The 22,442-nt window shown below is 44.4% G+C and overlaps 1 long non-coding RNA gene across 5 annotated transcripts in view; it reads right to left on the reverse strand.

The window, feature by feature from the left end:
- Positions 1-4,669: 4,669 nt before the first annotated feature.
- The window catches only part of LOC140468573 (uncharacterized), a 30,618-nt gene continuing 12,845 nt past the window's right edge, over positions 4,670-22,442 (reverse strand). For 2 of the 5 annotated variants that reach the window (XR_011955697.1, XR_011955701.1), the window contains 2 exons: positions 9,418-9,535; positions 4,670-5,441 (listed from right to left, as the gene is read on the reverse strand). This is a non-coding gene — a long non-coding RNA (uncharacterized lncRNA). Of the gene's footprint in view, positions 5,442-9,417; positions 9,536-10,276; positions 10,403-20,026; positions 20,172-22,442 lie in introns of all 5 variants that reach the window. The other 3 variants (XR_011955699.1, XR_011955700.1, XR_011955702.1) reach the window with 3 other exon arrangements.

Here is a 22,442-nt window from a genome sequence, read left to right on the forward strand (position 1 = left end):
AGATCATTCAAATGAGCAAAAGTCATATTTTGAACAGTGCGCATTGCATCAGAAATAATGGATTCTTTTGTAGGTGTGTTGATTGGAAATAAAATGGAGTTTTATATTACTATATAGGTACTATGGAAGATTGGATTAAATTCAAATATAAACATCACTGTAGTTGTTAGCAAAACTAAACTAAAGCATACTATAATTATTGTCGTACAAATGCCTTAACAATTACTGTTAGAATCCTGAAAAAAGGATATATTGTACCAACTTTCAAACAATCAATAAATTAAATTGTAAACCTCAGTATACTTGTTACCCAGACCAATTATTCTGCAATTGTTGTAATTGTAATGACGTTATAACTAATGCTAAAACCTAAACAGATAAATTGTTTCAATACTTTGTCAGCATGTTGCTCTGAAATTGATTGGATATTTATTAAGATCGGTAAACTGAGGGACAAAATATAATAGCTCACTTGATAGAATTGAAGGAAAAAATGAGACAGTGTTTATTGAACACAATGGATTTTGTTTAAAAATGCAGTTGATGCAAGAATAATATATTTTCCTCGATTGGTTTTCTAATAGAGACATGTTTTTTAAAAAAAAAATTGTCATGATTGTCAGAGTCTGCAAAGGGGAGAATGAGAGAGAATGAAATTCTAAAAAAACAAAAAGGAAAGGAATTGGCGAGCAGAGGATCTCCAACTGTACTGTCTCACCCTGCCAACATCTTCTTGGGTGAGCTGGAACGCAGACAAGTCAAGCAACAAGCCGACACAGTCATACGCACAGAATCATAGCTTACAATGTCCTTGACACCATCGTCACCATCCCTGTATGTCCTGTCCCACCGGCAGGACATGGATGTCACTGAAATACTGGAACATGCAGGGTAATGGACTAAGATGTGCAGAATGTGATCAATGTGATTTATTTGACATTTCTCCAGAAATTTAAACTCCAGTCCAAATTGAAAAGTTACTAGCGTCATCAGACTTGAACTACAAATGCCAGAAAAAAAATTATCAGAAAATGACAGCACACTTGGCCAATCCTGGGTAAGTGTTGGCTGAAATACAACTCCCTAGGCGTTACAGCTTTTTTACTCATCATTGCGAGCAAAGATTTCAGACTGAACTCTGCCCTCTATGCTCTTATAATCTGTTTTTTAACATATTCCTTTGGCAGCTGCACACCTTATTTCCTTGTTTCTTTCCCAGCTCTAACTCCATTCTCCATGGCCTTGAGGGACGACCATTTCTGCTGTTGAACCTCTCCTGCCTTCCCCCGTGTGACAGACTGTCTTTGTGTCCTTGTCTCACCCCCACCTTGCTCACAACCTCTTACATTTCTGATGGTTCCGAGACCTCTGTAACTTTCACTGCGCCCCCTGGGTCAGTGGCGTGAGTTTTGAATTCTCTTCCTCCTAAGAAAATCAGAACTTTTTCCGGTTGCAGTGTCCCCCAGATTTTATTTTGAAAAGCAGAGCATTTGTGTCAGAGTCTAGTATTTGTGAGCCATCTTCCACAATTCTCAGCATTTGTATGTAATTTGTGACCTTCCCACAGATGTGTAACGTCACTGGATTGGCCATGCTAACATGGTCGCAGTGTGCAATTTAGGTGGGTTGGGCTAGCCATGGTTAATGTGGGGTTATGCGGGTAGGGTGGGTGAGCAGGTCATTGCAGACTCGATGGGCAGAATAAACTCTTTCTGCACCCACGGGATTCTGTGATTCTAACTAGTTTTGATTGTTGTTCATTCAACTCAGATACATATGATTCCTTTATGATTCTGTGGGTGCTCACTCACTCATTTCCTTCAGTTTTACATCAATTTCACACTGTATGTGAGGGTGGGAATGGATTTGTAAATATAAATACTCCAATCAAAACCCCTCACAGGTCAGGAACTGTTTCTGCTACTTTCATCACTCACAAGGAAGAGGAAAATAAAGGTTCAGTCACAAATCTCACAGGAACATAGCGATTATAATCACCAGGAAAGGCTGAACAGGTCGAAACGCTTTTCACAAGAAAAGAGGAGCCTCAGAGACAGCCTGGTACAAACAGAAAGCATTGTGTCTGTGTTTTCAGAGTTTTGAGGTTGAAATCTTTGGGTTGGAAGCATGTTTCATTGCCCCAGATCATCAAAGGTGATATCTAAATGTGCATCTTTCTTTCTATCTGTCTGAGTTAACAATCAGTTGGACAGGTCAATGTCTGAGTGTCTTACCAAATCCCTGATTGAAACTGTCTCCGCCCACAAACTCAGCTGCCTCACCACTCACTAGGTCATGGAGAAACTCTGCTGTTACAATGAGAACTGTCTTTGCTGTCACCGCTCCTCATGCTTCCGCCTAATCCCCACTTCCCTTCATTAAATCCCAGCTACCTCTAGTCCACCCATGTGGACATGTTGAAGAGCATGACAGGAGATTGGATTGAAACCAAGAGTTCAATAGCCAGAATGAAATAGGAAGAAGTCAATAAAAGGTGATTGTGGATCCTAGGGGATACAGACTCCAGGATTAGTCTTTGTGGGCATTCCTGCAGTAATACACGACAGTATTCCATGATGAGAGTTAAACCCGGGTGGCAGGAGAGGGAGCCACTGAACATTAGTAAGTTTATTTCAAACACAGGAGGTTTGTTCAGTCAGTAACAATGTGTTCGACATGGAGGTGAATTGAGCAGTGACGGGAAATGTTACCACAAGCTGACAATGGAAAACTTTCCTTGGAACAGGAGGAGGCCATTCAGCCCCTCGACTTTGCTCTGCCATTCATGATGATCACAGCTGATGTGTGACATAACGTACAATTTTCAAAACCCTCTAATTTCATCAATAAACTCCTCTGCAACAGACAAGATGAGAATTGGAAAACTAAACATCTGCACATGCTGGGAAAAACTGAAAAAAATAAAAGAAATTGCTGGAAAAATTCAGCAGATCTGGCAGCATTTGTGGAGAGTGAACCTTTCAGGACCAGTGACAAGTCAGGTGACCAGCCGCAGCTGACCATTCTGCCTGTTCTGGAACACTCTCTGGAACAAGTTCTGGTGTGAGATTGTCAATGATAATTGAGAGAAATAGGAGGACGGGCTCAATCAGAATAAGGAATTCACTTCACCCGAACAGTGGGACACTCACCGACACAGTCACACTGCAGAGAGGCAGTTCACCTGCCCCACGTATGAGAAGGGATTTACTCGACCTCACAATCTACTGAGGCAGATCTCATTCAGATGATCAGTGAAGAGAAGGGATTCAGTTATTCATCCCACCCCCTGAGACTCCAGCGTGTTCACACTGGGTAGGAGCTGTTCACCCCTCTGTGTGACAAGAGATTTGCTGCGTCTTCAACACGATTGAGAGCCCAGTGAGTGCTCACAGGGAAGTGGTCATCCCCCTGCTCCATGTGGACTGCAGGACTCTGATTCTGATGTTACTGTCCATCAGAGTCAGGAGTGGACCTTGTACATGATGACACTGTTGGAGTATTGATGTTGTTGTTAACCACATTAACTGGGCTGGAGGTGACTGAACTTACATTGCCACTTTCTGAACCTCAGGATGTCTCTCTGGGCAGTAAGTCCCCACAAACAGCAATGTGACAATGAGCAGGGATCATCTGTTTTGATTTAAATTGTGATTGTAGCACAGCTGCTTCACAGCATCAGGTACAAAGTTGGAGTCCAGCCTTGTCCAACGGCCTGTGTGGAGTTCCCACATTCTCTCCATGATAGTGTGGGTCCCCTCCAAGTGTTCTGGTTTCCTCCCATAGTCCAAAGATGTGCAGGTTAGGTGGATCAGTAGTGCTAAATTGTCCACAGGATCCAGAATTGTACAGACTAGGTGGATCAGCCATGGGAAATGCAGTGTTACAGTGATGGAGTGCTCTGGGCGTGATGTTCTTCGGATGGTCGGTGGGGTTTGATGGGCCAATGCTCTCCTTCCACACTGTAGGGATTCTATTCTATGATTGAGGATAAATGCTACACAGAAGGGTGTCCTTGGAAAAGGAGCATGTGGTGTGGATCAATGCTCTCGATGCCTTTAGATAGAAGTGGGCACCGCAGGGGATATAGTGCTTTATCTCCATCGCTGCCCCCTCCCCACAACTCTACTTTGATTTAGTCCCTTCTCATTCTGACACTTGTAATGGTTTGCTTGGCCCGAAATGGGCTTTGTTTGGAAATATTCAATTGGTTACACAAATGGTTGACTGCTGGTGATTATATGTCTAGATTAGAGTGGTGTTGGAAAAGCACAGCAGGTCAGGCAGGATCTGAGGAGCCGGAAAATCAACATTTCAGCAAAAGGCCTTTTCCAGCATCCCTCTAATCTAGGCTCTTGTTTCCAGCATCTGCAGTCCTCACATTTGCACTGCTGGTGATTATATGTTAACCAAAAGCAAAATGGCGTACTGATGATTTTGATGGTGGGTAGATTGCTGTGCTCACATTTCTGGGTCGGAGAAATGGGGAAAAAGAATGCTTCACAGCTAACAGAACGAGAACTGAAAAGCAGTTAAATCAAACCAAAGGTTCAGACAGGGAGGGAATATTTCCCTGGAGTTTGAGTAGCTGGAAAGTGATTGTGTCCAGGAATAGACAGGATTTTGTTTTACAAGGGTTGAAAGTTTTAAAACTGTTATATTCAGACAGTTTACGTTATTTTCTTTAATTTTATTTGCTGTGCAAAATAACTTTTACAACATTTTAAAACCAAAATTTACAAACCTTTTGTTAAAGATAAATGTTAAATAAAATCCATCAAACCATCCCTCACTGAAAACTGTTGTGGAAGTGCAATCTCCTGGAGAATCCCTGCGAACTCCTTCCTGCCCAGGCTCCATGACTATATACAGACCTGGGGGATAGCAGCAGGAGGAGACCATTCAGCCTTTCAATCCTGCTCCACCATTCAATGGGAAACAGCTGACCATCCAGCTCAGTCTCCTGCTGTGTTCCAATCCCTTTTCATGACTTTACCTTGAAGAACTATATCTAAGTTCTCCTTTGGCTTCACTGCCTTTTGTTCCAGTGATGTTGCTGTGTTACTGTGTGGGTGTAGGCAGGGGTAATGTGATGGTGCTACCTCCTGGAGGATGCACTCAGCGTCCCTCATCATCCTGCAGGAACATCAACTGGGGTTCAGCAACTAGAGATAGAAACCATTTCCAGGATATGGGCATCACTGGCTCAGCCAGCATTTATTCCCCATCTCTCGTTACCATTGAGAAGATGGTAGGGAGCTGCTGTCTTGTACAATTCACAGTCCATTTGGTGCAGAGAGATCGAAAATGCTGCGATGAGAGTGTTGCAGGATTTTGGCTGAGTGATTCTCTGTCTTTGCTTCTTCAAATGCTGGTTAACTTAATCATGATCTGCACATGACTTTGAGATTTCAGTCTGCAAATCTTCACCATCTAGCACCCTGTATAAAGGAATATGTACATGTTAGAAATTCAGAGCAGACAATTCTACTTACTCTTTTTCCCTTTCTTCCCTCAAAGCTGTAACCCTCCAGCCCACTTACTCTCTCCCACCATTCTGACTCTGCTACCCCCTAATGTACACCCTCCCCATTCCCATGGAGTAACTGATAAACAGATCCATGCCACCACTTCCCGTCCCTGGTTAGACTCTGCACCCTTTCTGGGTTCACTTCCTTTCCCTTCAGTTGCTGCAAGTGAATAATGTAACAGCAGAATGAAACAAAAGGAAAGAAAGGGAGGTGGCAGATCCTGGACAGAAGAGGAACCTTCAATCTGGGAGAATGGATCAGATCCTTCTTCGTTCCCCATTAGTTGATTCCGACCATTACAATGAATTGGGGATGGAGAGTGGTCCTACATGGATGTAGTGATACTTTGACCCCCTCCCCCAACAGATCAATACTATGAGTAAATACGTTCCTCCTCCAGCCAATCACAGTGTGAAAAACTTTCCGCAAAGCATATTTACCCAAAGCACATGCTCCAAAACCCGCACACATTTTGTACATGTACAGTGCCGTGTTTCCCCACACACGTGTGGTCCCTGCCTCAGGGATTGTGGGAGTTGTAGTCCCCATGACGCCATTGGAGCCCTGTCTCTGGAAAGTCAACGAAAAGTGTAGACTGGAGGGTGTTGTGTATCTGATCCCCATTCAGACACACATAACATTTGGATTGTCACTGGGTTTTATTGAAACATCTGCTTCCACAACCTGATTTTCTGATGTAAGGAATATAGATTCAGCCAACTGGGGAGTGGCGAGAATAATAGGAGCAGGAGATTTTAAGCAGAGGTGACTCAATGGTTAGCATTGCTGACTCACAGCGTCAGAGACCTGGATTTGGTTACAGCCTTAGGCAACTGTGTGGAGTTTACACGTGCTCCCTGCGTCACTGCGGGTTTCCTCTGGGTGCTCGAGTTTCATCCCACAGTCCAAAGATGTGCAGGTAAAGTGGATTGGCTATGCGAAATTCCCAGTGCCCATACCTGTGCAGGTTAAGCCATTAACCATGGGAAATACAGGGAATGGGTGAGTGTGAATGGGATGCTCATGATAGGGTTGGCGTGGACTCCATGGACGATTACCCTATTTCTGCACGGTAGGGCTCCTATTCCATTCTCATATAGAAGAATGTACCTATCTCAATGTGTAGTGTATCTGTGGAATTCCCTATTCAAAATGCGGTAGATGCTAGGACAATGAGCAAATTTACTGAAGAAATACAGATGTTGAATTTGCAATGAATTGAAGGGTAAGAGAGAGCAGGCAGGAAAATCCAGCTGAGACCGAGGTGAGCTCAATCAGCATGGTATTAAATGGTGGAGCTGCATTGCTTCTCCTGTGCCCAGTGCTTATCTTCTTGCGGTAATAACGGAAAAGCTGAATCCAAAACTCACCACCTTCACCAAAGGAGATTTTTGGAAAAAGCAGGATAGTCAGGTGGATTAGCGTTTCAAACTTCGAAAGTAAGGAAGCATGTGGGAGAAAATGATTTTTCAATTTTAAACTGAGGTGAGTTAGACCGGTTATAGTCCAACTTATTTAATTGGATCATGATGAAGGAGCAACGCTCCGAAATCCAGTGTGCTTCCAATTAAACCTGAGGGACTATAACCTGGTGTTGTGAGATTTTTAACTTTGTACACCCCAGTCCAACACCGGCATCTCCAGATCATGTAAACTGAGGGGAGACAGTGATTTATGGTTTTAGACTGTTCAGTACATTCACACCGTCCAGAATACTCTGTTTTGAACATCTATCCTGTACTTTATTACAAAGCCAAGGTCTCTGACAATGAAAACCAAAACATCCAGGTAACATGGCCTCACCTCGTAATCTGATAAAAGACTTGTGATAAATCTGGTTGAATTTAGAATACAGTTGGAAAGCGGGAAGATTAAATCCAATCCCAAGATCCTGTGTTTAAACAAAGGAGACTACAATAGGATGAGGCAGGAGTTGGCTAATGTAGACTGGAAGCAAAGACTTTAGGGTGGGACAGTTGACAGACAGTGGAGGAATATCAAATAATCTTTCAAACTGCTCAGCAAAATTATATATCAGTGAAAAGGGAGGACTGTAGGAAATGGAATAATCTGCCGTGGGTGGATAAGGAAATAAGGGAGTCTATCAAACTGAAATAGAAAGCATTCAAATTGGCAAAGACCAAGAAGAAACTAGGAGATTAGAAAAACTTTAAAGATCAACAGAAAGCTGGATGGGATTGGGGGAGAAAAGTGATGAGTAGCTATCCCCAGGGCTGGAATAGCAGTTTACACTGCTAGAGGGGAACCTATTATTTGGGGAACATATGGCCTCTGTAATTGTTGAAGCACTTAACTGTTACCATAGAGATAATCCTGATCAAGTGCAAAATCTCAGCACACTCCAAAAGCTTGTACTTCCAAATAAACCTGTTGGACTATAACTTGGTGATGTGTGGCTTTTAACTTTGCCCACCCCACTCCAACACCAGTTCTTCCACATCAGAATCCTGATAGACAGCCCCACGGAAACTGAAGTGCCTGTCAGATACCTGACTGAGCCACAGGGCCGTGAGGGAGGGGTATGTGGTTTAACCACAAAGTGCTGAGCTGAACTCGACTTTTTTAACTGCCATTGCCATGGAGATAATATTGAGAGACAGCGTCCATTCAAAACACAAACCACAAAGGTATAAGAATGGGAGCGGCACATCGGACAGGCGGGGAGTTACCTGATGCTGCCTGGAGGTGTTCTGCATGTACACTATCCAGGTAACTGCCATGTCTCATCAATAAAGACTCAAAGAAGACCTCTCAGAGTTCTGTGCCCAGTTATTCCTATCCAGCAGGGTTCAGGAATATGAGTACACAGCAGTCAGTCTTCACAGTGGAGGATACGAAGAACATGCCAGTAATTGATAAGGAGACTGAGGAAGGTGAAGACCAAGGAACAACCATTATCACGAAAGTGTTAGAGCTGGGCAAGCTAATGGAGCTAAAGGTAGACATGTCTCTTTGCCAGGATGGATTACATCCCAGGGTACTACCAGAGGTGGCGGGAGAAATAGAAAATATATTTGGAGTCAGAGTCCTACAGCAGAGACAGGCCCTTTGGCCCAATCTGGCCCATGCCGGCCAATATGTCCATCCACGCGAACCCATTTCCCTGCACTTGGCCCATCTGCATCTGACCCTTTGCTATCCATGTATTTGTCCAAATGTCTTTTACATGTTGTTAATGTACCCACCTCAACCACTTCCACTGGCAGCTCAGTCCATATACATACCACCTTCTATGTAAAACAGTTGCCCCTCAGGTTCCCTTTCATAATTTCTCCTCTCACCTTAAACTGATGCCCTCTACTCCTTGATTTCCTGGGAAAAAGACTGAGTGCATTCACCTTACCCAAGCCTGTCACAATATTATACACTGCCAGAAATAGATCTCCCCTCTGTTTCCTCTGCTCTAAACAAAAAAGAATCCTCGCTTGTCCAACCTCTCCCTCTAACTCAGACCCCTGAGCCCATTTCTTCTGCACCTTATCCAGTTGAATAACCGAAATCTTCACTGCATTCATCACATTTCCAGTGTCTCCCCACGGCGCTGGAACAGACGTGACATCGCCAACGGATTACAAGCCATGATCGAAAATTAACCCCATTACAACAATCCCGTTTTCATTGTATTTTCCATGGTGCAGGTATCCTTCTGTCTTTCTGGTTGCATGGTTAATTAAAAACTTGTCCTCATACAAAACAAATCTGTAACTTCATTATTCCTGGGAAATGTGACATGTATTTTCAGACTTTTAAAAACAAATGAAAGCTCTCTCCACAGTCACCACGCTGACATGGACTTGGCTGTGTTTCAGTAATTTTTCCAGTCACATTGACACTTGAAATATTCGCCCACGGACAGAATACACACCTTTCTTTCCACATGAAAAGGCCAATGATATTCAGATCGGCACGGATTAAGTAACTGTCAAAACTGAACATGAAGTTCAATCTGAATTTCTCATTCACAAATCTGCCCTTTCAGTACCCTACAACAGAGAAAACAAGTCACCACCATTAACACAGGATGGAAATTCATAAGACAATTATAGTATTAAATTGTAGTTTCTTTGTTCCCCCAAAGCTTTAATTCTCAGTCTCACAATTTCTCCCTTCTGTGAACTGAAATCCAAACCAATCTCCTCACCCCTTTCCTCCACACCCAGTTCTAATGCTCTCTCCTCTCGTTGAATTCAGCTTCTTAGCTCCTGCCTGCAGACTAAGGACCAAAACAAAGGTGTGGCACGATGGCACTGCTGCCCCACAGCGTCCGTGTGGAATTTGCATGTTCTCTCCGTGTCTGCGTGGGTTTTCTCCGGGTGCGCCGGTTTTCTCCCACAATCCAAAGATGCATTGGTCAGGTGAATCGGCTAGGCTAAATTGCCCATAGTGTTATGTGCATTAGTCAGAGGGAAATGGGTCTGGGTGGGCTACACTTCCGAGGGTCGGTGTGGATTGGCTGGGCCGAAGGGCATGTTTCCACACTGCAGGAAGTCTAATCTAATCAAATCAATGAATCTGACTCGGAGTCTCCTGGGTGTTGGTGAATCCTCCCCCCACCTCCCAAGGTTTCCTAGTCAGACCAACATTGATTTTTTTTTTCCAATCTGGAACCTCTTATTTATTTCCTCCACACCAACCCTCTGATAAGAACCATCCTGCACACACTGGACAAATCACATCTGGTTGAACTAAAATGAACCAAATTAGAACTTTAATTGCAGGCCTACCTTTGTTCCTTTCCATAACATTCCTGAATCTTCACCTGAGTTCTGATAACTTTCTGCAAAATGCTCCCCCCACCGATACGCCGACCACTTGTCACGATACCAGGGCAGGGACCAGTCCCCTGGGTCCTGTTCTCAGAGGGAGGAAGGGAGGGAGCAGCCAATGACAGATTAATCCCACACATCCAAAGCCTCCCTCGCTGGCACTGACCCATACTGCACATACGCCAACAATTGGCCAGCACTGCGCCCGTGCACAGGTCTCCCCTCCGACAGAGCATGCTCCAGATCACACAGGTGCCTGGGTGATTGACAGCAGCTGTGCCCAATAGAGTGGAGGGGGAGGGGCTGCAGGACTGGAACAATGGGATTGTAAACAATGAATGAATGTGGAGGACACTTGGGGATGGACAGGTCAGTGAGGGACAGGAGCAGTGCAGCAGCAGGAGGGAATACTGGACAAACTGAGCAATGGGAGAGTCTGACAGGAGAGAAACGACAGGATGGTTCTGTTTGGAGACTCAGGCAGGGACAGCTGGGAGACAGTATGGCCTGGTGGCTTGGGCATGATTTCCAATCAGCCTCTTCAAAGCCGCTGTTACCAAACTCTGAACCCGATTCTCTTGGTCCAGAGGTAAGGACACTACCGCCATTTCTTGGTGGGCTAGTGGAAAGAAGGGAAGATTTTCTCAATCTCACTCACATGGAAACTCCATGAGCTCCTCCCACTTACTGTCTACGGTGGGAATGGAGGAGACAGAGCAACCGGAAGGGGGTTAGGGATATAGGGACTGCCTTTCAAAAGGAACTCATCTGTGTTGGTGTTATTAACAAGACTCAGTACACAGTCACCAACACAAAGCTGGTGTATGTGAAATTTATCCAGAATATTCACACCCATAACTGGGTGACGCAGACCCCAATGTACAGAGTTAAGTCCGGGATATTAATAACGGCTTTGTGTGTGAGAAATCACGTCTCATGAACTTGATTCAATTTTTTTGAAGTAACAACAAAGAGGATTGATGACGGCAAAGCGGTAGAAATAATCTACATGGACTTCAGTAAGGCATTCAACAAGGTTCCCCATGGGAGACTGGTTAGCAAGGTTAGATCTCATGGAATACAGAGACAACTAGCCATTTGGATACAAAACTTGTTCAAAGGGAGAAGACAGAGGGTGGTGGTGGAAGGTTGCTTTTCAGATTGGAGACCTGTGACCAGTGGGATGTCACAATGTATCGGTGCTGGATCCTGAAATGTTCATAATTTATATAAATGATTTGGATGTGAATATAGGAAGTAATGTTCGTAAGATGACCCCAAAATTGGAGGTGTAGTGGACAGTGAACAGGATTACCTCAGATTATAATGGGATCTTGATCAGATGGTTGAATGTGCTGAGGACTGGCAGATGGAGTTTAATTTAGATAAATGTGAGGTGCTGCATTTTGGAAAAGCAAATATTAGCAGGGTGAATACACTTAATGATAAGGTCCTCGGGATTGCTGCTGAGAAAGAGACTTTGGAGTACAGGTTCATAGCTCCTTGAAATGCAGAATCACAGGTAGATAGGATAGTTAAGAAGGTGTTTAGTATATTTTCCTTTATTGGTCAGAGCACTGAGTATAGGAGGTGGGAAGTCATATTGCGGCTGTACAGGGCCTTGGTTAGGTCATGCTTGGAATATTGCATGCAATTCTGATCTCTTTCCTATCAAAACAATATTGTGAAACTTGAAAGGGGTCAGCAAAGTATTACAAGCATGTTGCTAGGGTTGGAGGATTTGAACCAAAGGGAGCGGATGAATACACTGTTTTCCCTGGAGCGTCAGATGCTGATGGGTGACCTTATAGAGGTTTATCAAATCAGTAGGGGCATGGATAGGGAAAATACACAAGATCTTTTCCCTGCGGTGGGGAGGAGGCATGATGGGGGATGGGAGACAGAGGGGAGACACCGAGAGGGGGAGGGTGACCGTTATTTTGTAGATTACAACACAACCCTGTTCCTGTTCTCTCCCTATCCCCTTCAATCCCTCTGAAGGGCTCAGAACAAGTGTACAGTCCCTGGAAAGTAGAGCTTCAGGGTGATCAAGTGCTGAAGGTCAGCTACCTGACCTGCTGTGCTTTTCCAGCGCCACACTTTAACACAAGCTGGAAGAACAACACCTCATTTTCTACTTGGACATCCTGAACACCTCTATCAAATTCAATAATTTTAGGCCCTGAACTCTCCAATGTCCTAGCGCCCTAGCCTCTTAACCCACACACCAGTCCTTGTTATCATAGAGCATGCCATTACACACTACCTATGGTTCGCCACTAACAGTCCTCATAAACAGCTATTCACCCTCCCCCAGCCAGTTCGTTATCCACTCCGTTGTCCAACTGCTCCCATCTCTTTCTTTGGACTCTATCCCCACCTATCATGTACTCCTTAACCCCTACCTTCTGCATAAAAAGCGACATTTCTTTTCAGTCACATCGGCTCTGAGGAAGGCTCAGCGAATCCAAAATGTTAATTCTGATTTCTCTTCTCAGATGCTGCCAGACCTGCTGAGCTTTTCCAGTACCTTTTGGTTATTGTGAGATTTACAGCATCCGCAGCTCTTTTGGTTCTAATTTACCAGGAATTTCTAATTCAGGTCTAGCCACCTAAAACCGTGTGTTTATCAACATTCCCAGTCCATACAAACTCAATTTCTCTCCCAATCTCTGCTGTCTCTCTCATTCCCTTCACACTCACGGAGTACACCCGCACCATAGTGACAGTGCACCTGCACAGTTTATGGTCACATGTTGGCCCACTGGACCCACCCCTCATTCACTCCCATTGTCTGGAGGATCACATCAACTCTCCTATTGGTCTGAAGCTGCCATCAATCTCACCGGCCCCATTGTGACACGAGTTGTGCGCTCCTCCCAGGAGTATTGGAGGCTGAAGGGTGACCTTATAGAGGTTTATCAAATCATGAGGGGCATGGATAGGATAAATAGACAAGGTCCTTGCCCTGGGGTGGGGGTGTCCAGAACTAGCGGGCATAGGTTCAATGTGCGAGGGGAAATATATAAAAGGGATCAGAGGGTCAACTTTTTTCACAGCAGGTGGTGTGTGTATGGAATCTTCTGTCAGGGGAAGTGGTGGAAGTTGGTAAAACTAGACCATTTGGCATCTGGATGGGTGTATGTATTGGAAGGGTGTAGTGGGATGTGTGCCAAGTGTTGGCAAATGGGACGAGATTAAGTTCGGATATCTGGTCAGCATGGACTAGTTTGACCAAAAGGGCTGTTTTCATGCTGTATATCTCTATGGCTCTGCACTGGCATGAGCTTCAACATTCAGTGAAAGGGGGCAGTATCACAGAGTAGAGGGACTGGGGGCTATTCAGCCCATTGGGGCTGTACTCTCTCTCTCTGGAGATGGTGCCAGTCTGTCCCAACTCACCTCCCATTTGCCTGTAAGAAATCTGCTCCTACTTGAAATCACTGCTTAACTTTCTGAGTTCCAAGGAGAATTATCCGACCTTCTGCTAACTCTCCACATAGAGAAACGTATCTTATTTTAATGTTTCAGTGTTATCGAGATGTACAGCACAGAAACCAACCGTTTGGTCCAACTTGTCCATGCCGATCAGATATTCTAAATTAATCTCGTCCCATTTGACAACACTTGGCCCATAACCTTCTAAACCTTTCCTAATCACTTACCCAATCTTTTAAATGTTGCCTTTTAAATGTTGCAATTGTTCCAGCCACCACACTTTCTCTGGCAGCTCATTCCATACACATAGCACGTTCAGCTTGAAAACAATGCCCCTCAGATCCCTTATAAATTGTTTTCCTCACTCCTTAAGCCTGTGCCCCATAGATTTGGACACACCTAACCTGTGAATAAGATCCTGGTTGATCACCCTATCCATGTCCCTCACAATTGTATCAACCACTGAGGTCATCTGTCAGCATCCGATGCTCCAGGGCAAACAGCCCCAGCCTATTCAGCCCATCCCTATATAGCTGAAACCCTCAACCCTAGTAACATCTTTGCACATCTTTTCTGAACCCTCTCAAGTTTCACAATATCATTCCGATAGCGGGGAAACCAGGACTGAAAGCAAAATTTCAGAAGTGGCTGAATCAATGTGCTGAACAGCCACAAAATGCCGTCACAACTCGTGTACTCAATCCACTAACCAGTAAAGGCAAGGATACTAAACGCCTTCTTCACTACCCTGCCTATCTATGACTCCACTTTCAGGAACTATGAACCTGCACTCCAAGATCTTTGTTCAGCAACGCTCCTCAGGACCTTTCCATTAAGTATATTAGTCCTGCCCTGATTTGATTTTCCAAAATGGAGCACCTCACATTTTTCTGAATTAAACTCCATCTGCCACTCCAAAGCCCATTTGTTTGAAGTCCCATTGTAATCTGAGGTAACCTTCTTCCCTGTCCACTGCACCTCCAATTTTGGTATCTATGTAAAGTCACTGACCATGCCTCCTATATTCACATAGAAAACATTTACATAAATGAAGAAAAGCAGTGGACCCAGAAACGATCCTTACAGCATATTGCTCATAGAACATAGAACATTAAAACACAGTACAGGCTCTTCGGCCCTCAATGTCGCGCCGACCTGTCATACCAATCTGAAGCCCATTTAACCAACACTATTCCATGTACGTCCATTTGCTTGTCCAATAACGACTTAAATGTACTTAAAGTTGGTGAATCTACTACCGTTGCAGGCAAAGCATTCCATACACGGACTACTCTCTGAGTAAAGAAATTACCTCTGACATCTGTCCTATATCTATCACCCCTCAATTTAAAGCTATATCTCCTCGTGCTCGCCGTCACCATTCTTGGAAAAAGGCTCTCCCTGTCCACCCTATCTAACCATCTGATTATCTTGTATGTCTCTATTAAGTAACGTATCAACCTTCTTCTCTAACGAAAACAGCCTCAAGTCCCTCAGCCTTTCCTTGTAAGACCTTCCCACCATACCAGGCAACATCCTAGTAAATCTCCTCTGCACCCTTTCAAAGCTTCCACATCCTCCTTATAATGTGGGGAACAGAACTGTACACAATACTCTAAGTGCAGCCTCACTAGAGTTTTGTACAGCTGTAGCATAACATCATGGTTCCGGATTTCGATCCCCCTGTTAATAAAAGCTAAAACCCTGTATGCCTTCTAAACAACCCCGTCAACCTGGTGGCAACTTTCAAGGAAATGTGTACCTGGACACTGAGATCTCTCTGCTCATCTACACTACCAAGAATCATACCATTAGCCCAGTACTTTGCATTCCAGTTACTCTGACCAAAGTGAATCACCTCACACTTGTCCGCATTAAACTCCATTTGCCACCTCTCAGCCCAGTTCTGCAGCTTATCTAAGTCTCTCTGTAACGTACAACATCCTTCGTCACTATCCACAACTCCACCAACCTTCGTGTTGTCTGCAAATTTACTAATCCATCCTTCTACGCCCTCATCCAGGTAGTTTATGAAAATGACGAACAACAGTGGACCCAACGCCGACCCTTGCGGTACACTACTGGCAACTGGACTCCAGGATGAACGTTTCCCATCAATCACCACTGTCTGCTTTCAGCGAGCCAATTACTGATCCAAACTGCTTTATCTCCCACAATCCCACCCTTCCGCATTTTGTACAATAGTCTACTGTGGGGAACCTTATCGAACGCGTTGCTGAAATCCATATACACCACATCAACCGGTTTACTCTCACCTATCTGTTTGGTCACCTTCTCAAAGAACTCAATAAGGTTTGTGAGGCACGACCTACCCTTCACAAAACCGTGCTGACTATCCCTAATCAAATTATTCTTTTCTGGATCATATCTCTTATAACCTTTTCCAACACTTTACCAACAACTGATGTAAGGCTCACTAGTCTATAATTACCAGGGTTGTCTCTACTCCCCTTCTTGAACAGGGGAACCACATGTGCTATCCTCCAGTCTTCTGGCACTATTCCTGTAGACAATGATGATTTAAAGATCAATGCCAAGGCTCGGCAATCTCTACCTTGGCTTCCCAGAGGATCCTGGGATAAGTTCACTGGGCCAAATGGGTTTTATCTATTTTCACACTCTGCAAGATTTCTAATACCTCTTCCTCATGAGCCTTAATCCCACCTAGTCTAGTAGCCTGTATCTCAGTAATCTCAACAACATTGTCATTTTCTAAAGGGAATACTGTTGAAAAATATTCATTTAGTGCTTCCCCTATCTCCTCTGACTCTACACACAACTCCCCACTACTATCCTTGATTGGCCCTAATCTTATTCGTCATTCTTTAAATACCTATAGAAAGCCTTAGGGTTTACCCTGTTTCTATCCGTCAACAATTTCTCATGTGTCCTCCTGGCACTTCTGAGCTCTTTCTTTAGGACTTTGCTGGCTATTTTGTAACCCTCAAGCGCCCTAACAGACGCTTCACATCTCATCCTAACATAAGCCGCCTTCTTCCTTTTGAAGAGAGATTCCATTTCCTTTGTAAACCACAGCTCCTGCACTCTACAGCTTCCGCCCTGCCTGACAGGTATATACTTATCTCGGACAAATAGGACCTTTTTCTTGATCTTTGAGGGTCCCTATTCTCTGCCTGCTTACTCGTTTATCCTTAGTGTATTTCTGGAATCTCTGGATTCTCTGGGAACCTATTTCCCAAAGCTCTCTCATGTCCCGTTTTTGCTCTCCTGGTTTCCCTCGAGGAGACTCCGACTGCCCCTATACTCCTCCAGGAATTTACACAAACCCAGCTGTCTGCACCTGCCGTATCGCTCCTTCATTTTCTTGACGAGACTCTCAATTTCTCTCGACAGGCAGCATTCCCTACACTACCTATTAAGGCCTTAACAGGAACATACTGTCTGTGTACTCTCGTTGTTGCAGGCCTATGGACGCAATGGCAGATGAGGACAAAGAAGCAATCATTCTCAGTAAAGAGGTGGTGTTGGGAAAGATAACAGCCGAAAGGTAGATGGGTCTCCTGGCCGTGATGGAGTGCATCCCAGGGGACGTTAACAGATGGCAGTGGGTAAATAGCAAATGCACTCGTGATAATTCACTAAAATTTGCTGGACTCTGGGACAGCTCTGACAGATTGGCAAGCTACAAATGTGATGCGAATATTTTAAAATGGACCTGTTAGCATAACTTCTTTGGTGGGGAAAATGCCCGATCTCTTAAGGAAGAAATAGTGAGCTATGTGGATAGAAATTATCTCATTGAGCAGACACAGCATCGATTCATGAAAGGTAGACTTCACTAAGATGAGTGGTAGAGCAATGTGTGCCGAGGCCACTGTAAGTCTGCACAGGGATACAGATAGGCTATGTGAGTGGGTAAGGATCTGGCAGATGAAGGACAAGATTGGGAAACGTGAAGTCATCCATTTTGGTCAGACTAACAGCAAACTGATGATGAAATGGTGAAAACTTGCAGCATGCTGCTGTGCAGAGGGAGCTGGGTGTCCTTATGCACGAATCACAGCAAGTTGGTTTTCAGGTACAGCAGGTAATTAAGACAGTGAAGGGAATATTGTCCTTCATTGCTAGAGGGATGGTTATGCTGCAGCTGTACAGGGTGCTGGGGAGGCTACACCTGGAGTACTGTGTACAGGTTTGGTCCCCTTACATTCGCAAAGATGTACTGACACAGGAGGGAGTGTAGAGGAGGGTCACTAGTTTCAGTCAGGATTTCAGAGGGTTGGCGGATGCAGAGAGATTGAGGAAACTGGTAGTATGCTCATTGGAATTTCGAAATATGGGAGGTTGGATGGGAAAAAAAATAAAATTATGAACGGAGTAGATAAGATAGAAGCAGGGAGGTGATTTCCGCTAGGGGTCGCTTAAACTAGGGAGCAGAGCATCAAAATAAGGGGGTATCAGATTTAGGACTGAGTTCAGGATGGACTTCTTTAGGTAAATCTGTGAATCTGTGGAATTTGCTGCTGAGTGCAGCAGTTTAGGTTATCGACTTGACTATCGTTAGGTCAAAAGGTAGATTTGTGAACAGGAAAGGAATTAAGGGTTATGGTGAGAGAACAGGAAAGTGGAGCAGAGGCCATGAAAAGATCAGCCCTGATCTTATTAAATGGAAGAGCAGGCTTGAGGGGCCATGTAGCCTACTCCTGCTCCTCTTTCTTATGTTCTTATGTTCCCACTTTCCAGCCTGGGAATAGCAAAGGAATACCTTGTACTGTCAAAATTCGCCTTTGTCCAATTTAGAACACCATTTAGATCTGGTCTATTATTTTCTGTAACTATTTTAAAACTAGTAGAATTATCAAAGAACCCTGACAGCGTGGAAGTAGGCCATTCAGCTCATCACAACCACACGGACCCTCAGAGACTCCTACCTTACCACTGCATTCCCCATGGCTAATCCACCTAGCGTGCACATCCCTGAACAATATGGGCAATTCAGCCTGGAATATCCACACAACCTGCATATCTTTAGATAATGGGAGGAAACCAGAGCAAATAGACGAAACCCACGCAGATAGTAACAACAAGGTGATGATCCCTTTCTTATTTCCCAGTTCCACCAAAATAACTTCACTGGACGTACTCCCAGGAATATCCTCCCTCAGCACAACTGGAATGCTACCTCTAAATAAAAAGGCCACTCCGCCTCCTCTCATGTCCCCCTTCCTATCCTTCCTCTTGCATCAATACCCTGGAACATTACGCTGCCAGTCCTACCCATCTCTGAGCAACGTTTCTGTAATACCCATGATATCCCAGTGCCACATTCAAAACCATACCCTGAGCCCATCTGCCTTCCCTGGCAGGCCTCTTGCATTGAAGTAAATGTAGTGTAACTTGTCAGTTCCACCTGGTTCTGTGCCTTGCCCTTGCCTGTCTTGACTGTCTGACTTCTGAACTGTACCAGCCTCAGACTTACCTCTTTTATCACTATCTCTTTGGGTTTACCCTTACTGGATTAATGCCACCTGAGTAACACTAGCAAATCTCCCTGCCTGGATATTAGACACTTTCCAATTCAGGTACAATCCATCCTTCTTATGCAGGTCAACTCTACTCCAGAGGAGCTTACAATGATCAAAAGATGTGAATCCTTCTGCCCTACACCAGCTCCTTAGCCAATCATTCATCCCCTCCATCCTGCTATTCCTACTCTCACTAGCATGTAGCACCAGAAGTAATGCAGATATTATGGTCGAGGACCTACTTTTTTATATTCCAGGCTAATTTGCTATATTCTCTCATCAGGACTTCATCTCTTCCCCTTCCTATGTCATTGGTACCAATGTACAATGACCTCTCACTGGTCATTCTTCCCTTTGAGAATATTCTGCTACCTGTCCGAAACATCCTTGATCCTGACACCAGGGAGGTACCACCCCATTCTGATGTCTGTCAGCTACAGAAAGGGCAGTCTGTGCCCAACTACAGAGTCCCTTATCATCCTTGAGCGTTTGGAATCTGATATACCTCTCATTATAGTCGAGCCAGTCTCAGTAGCAGTAACTTGGCTGTCAGTGCAAAATTCCCCTGAGAGTCTATGACCACCTACATTATCCAAAATAGTATACTTGTTTCAGATGGGGATAGCCACAGGAGACTCCTTCTCTACCTACCTCCCTCTCCTACCTTTCCGAGAGGTAACCCATCTACCTGACTGTATCGGCAGTTTTTCGGCCTGAAACTGCCACCTATCACACATCCTGACTTTTGTAAATTCTTCATTACCATTAAGCACCGCTCCATCTGATCCATGTGATCCAAGAGGATTTGCATCACTTCCTGTAGGCTATCCTCAGGATCATTCAAACTCCCCCTACTCTCCTCCAGGAAGTGTACATCACTGTACGAATGGCCATCTCTGCACCTTAATCTGTAGACCCAGAAAAAGGCAGAGTCTTACAGCTTTACAAAAGACTACTCTCGAATACATTAGTACCTGTATTTTACATTTAAAACATTCAACCAAAAGATCATAACAGAGGCACTTAAACTAGTAAACACTCACCCTACTGAATGTTGCAGATTTGAAAAAGTAAAACAGAGTAAGATTTACCTTTGAAGAGACTGAAACCCACTGAGCTGATCCCCGGCTGTGAGTCACAGACATACAGCACGGAAACAGACCCTTCAGTCAAACTCGTCCATACCGACCAGTTTTCCGAACCTAATCTCGTCCCATTTGCCAGCACTTGGTCAATATCCCTCTAAACCCTTCCTATTCATATACTCATCCAGATGCCGAATAAATGTTGCAATTGTACCAGCCTTCACAACTCCCTCTGGCAGCTCATTCCATAAACACAACACCGTCGCATGAAAAAGTTGCCCCTTAGGTCCCTTTTATATCTTTTCCCTCACACTAAATCTATACCCTCTAGTTCTAGACTCCCCCACTCCAGTGAAAATCCCTTGTCTATCTATCTGATCCATGCTCATGATTTTATAAACCTTTGAGATCACTCCTCAGCCTCTGACGCTCCAGGGAAAACAGCCCCAGCCTGTACAGCCTATCCCTATATCTCAAATTCTCCAACCCTAGCAACATCCTTATAAATCTTTTGTGAACCTTTCAAGTTACACAACATCTTTGTGATAGGTGGAGAACAGAATTGCGCACAATATTGCAAGAGTGGCCAAACCAATGTCCTGAACAGCCGCAACATGACCTCCCAACTCTCTTACTCAATACTCTGACTAATCAACGAAATCATACCAAACACCTTCACTATCCTATCTACCTGCGCCTCTACTTTCAAGGAGCTATGAACCTGCACAGCAAGGTCCCTTTGTTCAGCAACACTCCCCAGGACCTGACCATGACGTGTATCAGTCCTACTAAGCTTTGCTTTTCCAAAATGCAGCACCTCGCACTTATCTGAATTGAACTCCATCTGCCACTCCTCAGCCTATTTGCCTATTTGATCAAAATCCCATTGAAATCTGAGGTAACCTTCTTCACTGTCCTCTACACCTCCAATTTAGTGCCATCTACAAACTTACTATCTATACCTCCCGTGTTCACATCTAATTCATTTATATAAATGATGAGAAGTAGTGGACCCAGCACGATCCTTGTGGCACTCCACTAGTCACAGGCCTCCAGTCTGAAAAATAATCATCCATCACCACCATACTCTGTCTTCTGCCTTTGAGCCAGTTCTATATCCAAATGGCTACTTCCGTGAGATCTAACCTTGATAACCAGTCTCCCATGGGGAACCTTGTCGAACACCTTACTGAAGTCCATATAGATCGCATCTACTACTCTTCTCTCATCAATCCTCTTTGTTACTTCTTAAAAACCAGATCGAGTATGTGACACATGATTTCCCATGCAGAAAGTTATGCTGACTATCCCTAATCAGTCTGTGCTTTTCCAAATACACGCAAATCCTGTCGCTCAGGGCTCCCTCCAACACCTAGTCTAGCACAGCATCTGTAGTTCCTGGGCTTGTCCAAACTGCCTTCGTTAAATAGTAGCGCCGTATTAACCAACCCGCAGTCTTCTGGCACCTCAGCTGTGACTATCAATAATACAAAAATCTCAGCAAGAGGCCCAGAAATCACTTCCCTCGCTTCCCACAGAATTTTAGGGTACAACTGATCAAAGCCTGGGGATTGATCCATCCTTTATGCGTTTCCAGACATCCCGTACTCTGTAGTATGGACATTTTTCAAGATGTCACCATTTATTTCCCCACATTCTACATCTCCCGTGTCCTTCTCCACAGTAAATACTGATGCAAAATATTGCATCTTGATAAAACAAACGAGGGCAGGACTTACACTAATTAAAAGTAAGGCTTTGAGTAGTGATATGGAACAAAGAGACTGAGAGGTACAGGTCTTCTTAGTCTGTGTCACATGTAGACAGGGTGATTAAGAAGGTGGTTAGCACACTTATCTTCATTGCTCAGACCTCTGAGTACCAGAGTTGGGAATTTAGGTTGAGGCTGTACAGGATGCTGGGGAGGCCTCTTCTAGAATACTGTGTCCAGTTCTGGTTGTGCTGTGATAGGAAGGATATTATTAAATTGGAGCGGATTCGGAAGAGACTAACCGGGATGTTGCCATGAATGGAGGGATTGTGTCACAAGGAGAAGCTGGATAGGCTGGGATGCTTTTTCACTACAGCGTAGGA

The sequence above is a fragment of the Chiloscyllium punctatum genome, chromosome 47, assembly GCF_047496795.1.
Source record: "Chiloscyllium punctatum isolate Juve2018m chromosome 47, sChiPun1.3, whole genome shotgun sequence".
Taxonomy (NCBI): domain Eukaryota; kingdom Metazoa; phylum Chordata; class Chondrichthyes; order Orectolobiformes; family Hemiscylliidae; genus Chiloscyllium; species Chiloscyllium punctatum.